Source organism: Triticum aestivum, chromosome 2A (genome assembly GCF_018294505.1).
Source record: "Triticum aestivum cultivar Chinese Spring chromosome 2A, IWGSC CS RefSeq v2.1, whole genome shotgun sequence".
NCBI classification, from domain to species: domain Eukaryota; kingdom Viridiplantae; phylum Streptophyta; class Magnoliopsida; order Poales; family Poaceae; genus Triticum; species Triticum aestivum.
Window position 1 is genome coordinate 550,650,405 of NC_057797.1, and position 6,000 is coordinate 550,656,404.

General features: G+C 45.2%; 1 pseudogene; it reads right to left on the bottom strand.

Moving 5' to 3' along the window:
• Window positions 1-4,682, bottom strand: part of LOC123189376 (probable RNA-dependent RNA polymerase 2) — a 62,772-nt pseudogene extending 58,090 nt beyond the window's left edge.
• Between the last annotated feature and the right edge of the window lie 1,318 nt (window positions 4,683-6,000).

Below are 6,000 nucleotides of genomic sequence, written 5' to 3' on the forward strand. Positions count from 1 at the left end.
GATTCAAATGATTGTTGTACTCAGACAATCTGAGCACAAGCTCAACAATTGAGCTTTTCTCCCTTAGTTTGCAGGCTAAGAAAATCGTCGGAGGTCTTATACCTCTTGACGTGGACACGAGCCTGAAATTCCAATTTCAGCCCTCGAAACATCTCATATGTTTTGCGATGTTTCAAAACCGTCTTTGGTGCCTCAACTCTAAACCGTTTAACTGAACTATCATGTAGTTATCAAAACGTGTATGTCAGATGTTCGCAACATCCACAGACAACGTTCGAGGTTCAGCACACTGAGCGGTGCATTAAGTATATAAGCCTTCTAAGAAGCAATGAGGACAATCCTCAGTTTACGGACCTAGTCCGCATAATTGCTACTATCAACTTTCAACTAATTTTTCTCTAGGAACATATCTAAACAGTAGAACTATAACGTGAGCTACGACATAATTTGCAAAATCCTTTTTGACCATGTTCAGGATAAACAAGTTCATCTTATGAACTCCCACTCAGATAGACATCCCTCTAGTCATCTAAGTGATTACATGATCCGAGTCAACTAGGCCGTGTCCGATCATCACGTGAGACGGACTAGTCAACATCGGTGAACATCTTCATGTTGATCGTATCTTCTATACGACTCATGTTCGACCTTTCGGTCTTCTGTGTTCCGAGGCCATGTCTGTACATGCTAGGCTCGTCAAGTCAACCTAAGTGTTTCGCGTGTGTAAATCTGGCTTACACCCGTTGTATATGAACGCCTGAATCAAACACCCGATCATCACGTGGTGCTTTGAAACAACGAACTGTCGCAACGGTGCACAGTTAGGGGAAACACTTTCTTGAAATTTTAATGAGGGATCATCTTATTTACTACCGTCGATCTAAGCAAATAAGATGTATAAACATGATAAACATCACATGCAATCAAATAGTGACATGATATGGCCAATATCATATTGCTCCTTTTGATCTCCATCTTCGGGGCTCCGTGATCATCATCGTCACCGGCATGACACCATGATCTCCATCATCATGATCTCCATCATCGTGTCTTCTTGAAGTTGTCACGTCATCTATTACTTCTACTACTACAGCTAACGGTTAGCAATAAAGTAAAGTAATTACATGACGTTTATGTTGACACGCAGGTCATAAATAAATTAAGACAACTCCTATGGCTCCTGCCGGTTGTCATACTCATCGACATGCAAGTCGTGATTCCTATTACAAGAACATGATCAATCTCATACATCACATATATCATTCATCACATCCTTTGGCCATATCACATCACATAGCATACCCTGCAAAAACAAGTTAGACGTCCTCTAATTGTTGTTTGCATGTTTTACGTGGCTGCTATGGGTTTCTAGCAAGAACGTTTCTTACCTACGCAAAAACCACAACGTGATATGCCAATTGCTATTTACCCTTCATAAGGACCCTTTTCATCGAATCCGATCCGACTAAAGTGGGAGAGACAGACACCCGCTAGCCACCTTATGCAACTAGTGCATGTCAGTCGGTGGAACCAGTCTCACGTAAGAGTACGTGTAAGGTCGGTCCGGGCCGCTTCATCCCACGATGCCGTCGAATCAAGATTGGACTAGTAACGGTAAGCATATTGAACAAAATCAACGCCCACAACTACTTTGTGTTCTACTCGTGCATAGAATCTACGCAATAGACCTAGCTCATGATACCACTGTTGGGGAACGTAGCAGAAATTCAAAATTTTCCTACGTGTCACCAAGATCTATCTATGGAGAGACTAGCAACGAGGGGAAGGAGAGTGCATCTACATACCCTTGTAGATCGCTAAGCGGAAGCGTTCAAGAGAACGGGGTTGATGGAGTCGTACTCGTCGTGATCCAAATCACCGAGATCCTAGTGCTGAACGGACGGCACCTCCGCGTTCAACACACGTACAGCCCGACGATGTCTCCCACGCCTTGATCCAGCAAGGAGAGAGGGAGAGGTTGAGGAAGACTCCATCCAGCAGCATCATAACGGCGTGGTGGTGATGGAGGAGCGTGGCAATCCTGCAGGGCTTCGCCAAGCACCACGGGAGAGGAGGAAGAGAGAGGGAGGGCTGCACCAAGAGGCAGAGATCAGATCGCGTGTTATATGCAGCCCCATGCCTCACTATATATAGGGGAGAGGGAGGAGGGTGCGCCCCCTCTAGGGTTCCCACCCCTAGGGGGGCGGCAGCCCTAGATGGGAAACAAGGGGCGGCCAAGGGGGAAAGAGAGGGAGGCGCCCCCTAGGGTGGGCCTTAGGCCCATCTAAGCCTAGGGTTTCCTCCTTTTTTTCCTAGCTGCCCCTTGGGCCTTGTGGGAGGCGCACCAGCCCACTCAGGGGCTGGTCCCTCACCACTCTTAGCCCACGCAAGCCTCCGGGGTTGGTGGCCCCACTTGGTGGACCCCCGGGACCCTCCCGGTGGTCCCGGTACGTTACCGATAAACCCCGAAACTCTTCCGGTGACCAAAATAGGACTTCCCATATATAAATCTTTACCTCCGGACCATTTCGGAACTCCTCGTGACGTCCGGGATCTCATCCGGGACTCCGAACAACATTCGGTAACCACATACAAACTTCCTTTATAACCCTAGCGTCATCGAACCTTAAGTGTGTAGACCCTACGGGTTCGGGAGACATGCAGACATGACCGAGACGTTCTCCGGTCAATAACCAACAGCGGGATCTGGATACCCATGTTGGCTCCCACATGCTCCACGATGATCTCATCGGATGAACCACGATGTCAAGGACTTAATCAATCCCGTATACAATTCCCTTTGTCTAGCGGTACGATACTTGCCCGAGATTCGATCGTCGGTATCCCGATACCTTGTTCAATCTCATTATCGGCAAGTCTCTTTACTCGTTCCATAACACATCATCCCGTGATCAACTCCTTGATCACATTGTGCACATTATGATGATGTCCTACCGAGTGGGCCCAGAGATACCTCTCCGCTTACACGGAGTGACAAATCCCAGTCTCGATTCGTGCCAACCCAACAGACACTTTCGGAGATACCTGTAGTGCACCTTTATAGCCACCCAGTTACGTTGTGACGTTTGGCACACCCAAAGCACTCCTACGGTATCCGGGAGTTGCACAATCTCATGGTCTAAGGAAATGATACTTGACATTAGAAAAGCTTTAGCATACGAACTACACGATCTAGTGCTATGCTTAGGATTGGGTCTTGTCCATCACATCATTCTCCTAATGATGTGATCCCGTTATCAACAACATCCAATGTCCATGGTCAGGAAACCGTAACCATCTATTGATCAACGAGCTAGTCAACTAGAGGCTTACTAGGGACATGGTGTTGTCTATGTATCCACACATGTATCTGAGTTTCCTATCAATACAATTCTAGCATGGATAATAAACAATTATCATGAACAAGGAAATATAATAATAATCAATTTATTATTGCCTCTACGGCATATTTCCAACATTTATGTATAATCCTTTTATTAATTATCATGACGTCATCACTCGTTTTTGTCGGTAATCAATCCTTCCTTTTCTAATTTCGTAGCCCCAACACATTGAAGCCTATAGATCCTTCCTTTTAATTATCCTACCTTTTTATCTTAAATCCTTCGAGTAGAGTTTATCAAGACGACAATCTTTCTTTTAGTTATTCCACTGGTTTACGCATAATCCTTTATTTAATTAGCCACATCCGTTTAAATATTCTATTTAAGCCCACAATTCTTCCTTTATTAGCTCATTCGCTTAATTAGCTCGCCCTAAACATGATGACTGCCACTCGTATATTTAGAGCGAGTTGGGATTAGTAAATGTGAAAGGCGCATAGGTTGTTGTTTGTTACATCGAAGAGCTAGACATGAGGTCCTGTGTTCAATTCCCACAATGTTGATTTATTTTGACGCAATTATTTTTCACACAGGTCTCTATGAAAGTCCATAAAAGGTCCATCAACATACAAGTATCTGGCCCAAATCACTTAACGTGTGTAAACCAAACAAAAAGGACCAAACCAAACTAAGAATACCTATTCCCTTTAATAGTAGGTATATAGATATAGATGTGACTGCCTACAGTCTTCAACGTTCAAAAATAAATAAACACCGTGAGCAGCTCACCTGAAGCAATATGACACCGGTCCCATCGAAGCTGCACTGGAGACAATCCCTGATGTCCTCGAAGAACACCTCAAGCATGTACCTCTGGGAATCATGATTCAGGTACAGGTCTATGCGCCGCTTCCCCGGGATGACCTCCACACAGACGTTGTCCCAAGTGTCGGCCGCCTTGAATTCGTGCTCGGCCACGCAGTTGCCGACAAGGAGGCGGGCGTCGGCCATGCAGAGAGAAAGGTCGGGCACGCGGGGGAGAAGGTCCGTGGGGGCAGGGGAGACGGAGAGGAGGGAGCCGAGGAAGCGCGATAGGCGACCGGAGGAGGCGAGTTCGGCGGCGAGGGTTGCGGTGGCGGTGGAATCGAACTAAACGCTCCCATCGCCTCGACTTAACCAGCCGCGTCGGGCGGCGGCGATCTCCCAGGCGTAGGCTTCGCCGGCAGTGGCGACGGCGGAATCGAGGAATGCTAGGAGCTCCTTAGCGACGGCGGAGGGCGGGATATTGGAGACCCGCACCGTCGCCGTGAAGACGGGCGCCGACACCGCCGTCGCCATCGGAATGTAGTGGGGACAGAAGGGTTTGGTGTTCCGGCGTGCTCTTGGGGGTTTGTGTACTCCGAGCAGGTTTATGTGTATAAGTGTCTCCCATGGTCTCAGAATATATATATATATATATATATATATATATATATATATATATATATATATCTACTTCTAATAAAGCAGTTGGTAAAATTAGTTTAGGTTTTTTTCGTCTCCTCACTTTTGTCTGAACATTTTCATCCCCTCCTTCCACCCCACTGGTTTATTTTCATGTCACCCTCTCACGCAACGAAAAAATCAAAACAAATCAAAACTTTCCATGTTGCCGCAAGTTATTTAATAATGTCTTTATGTGAAAGAATCGATCGCGATCAATCTCTAAAGACCAAATCTAAATTAATTAGCCTTACATTAAATCATCCAATTACATTAATTAGGAAACAAATACACATTAATTAGGAAACAAATCGTCCAGGGTTTTTTTGTCCCACCACTTTCATTCGGGGTTTTTTTGACTGGTTCTTTTGTCCCCACCCCTCCCCCCACCGGTTTAGTTTTGCAACACTCTCTCACACAACGAAAAAAAACTGAATAGATCAGAATTTTCCATGTTGTCGCAAGTTATTTAATAATGTATTTATGTGATGGAATCAATCGTGATCAATCTCTAAAGACCAAATCTAAATTAATTAACCTTACCTTAAATCGCCCAATCACATTAATTAGAAAACAAATAAGGAAATTTAAGAAAATCTCTACTTCTAATGGAGCAGTTGGTAGGATTGCGTCCAAGGTTTTTTCGTCCCACCACTTTTGTTTGTTTTTTTCGACTGTTTTTTTTTCGTCCCCTCCCTCACCCCACCGGTTTAGTTTCGCATCACCCTCTCACACAACGAAAAAAATCTGAATGGATCAAAACTTTCCATGTTGCCGCAAGTTATTTAGTAATGTCTCTATGTGAAAGAATCAATCACGATCAATCTCTAAACACCAAATCTAAATTAATTAGCCTTACCTTTAATCGCCCAATCACATTAATTAGAAAACAAATAACCAATTTTAAGAAAATTAATGTGTAAATCATATAACAAAGAAATATCTACTATTCGTACCAATGACCGCGTCCTGCCCTCCCTTCAGCGACCCACCCCGCACGATCGGTTCCTTCCCCCCTCGCTCCCACGTCGATAGCCCCTCGTGAAAAAAAGCCCTCCAAGAAAAATAGGATCCCTCCCGATCCAACTTCTCTCACTGACCAAGCCCTATCCCCATCCCAATATGGTCACCGCCACAATTGTCAACGTCGCCTACCCTCCTCCATCTTCTCACG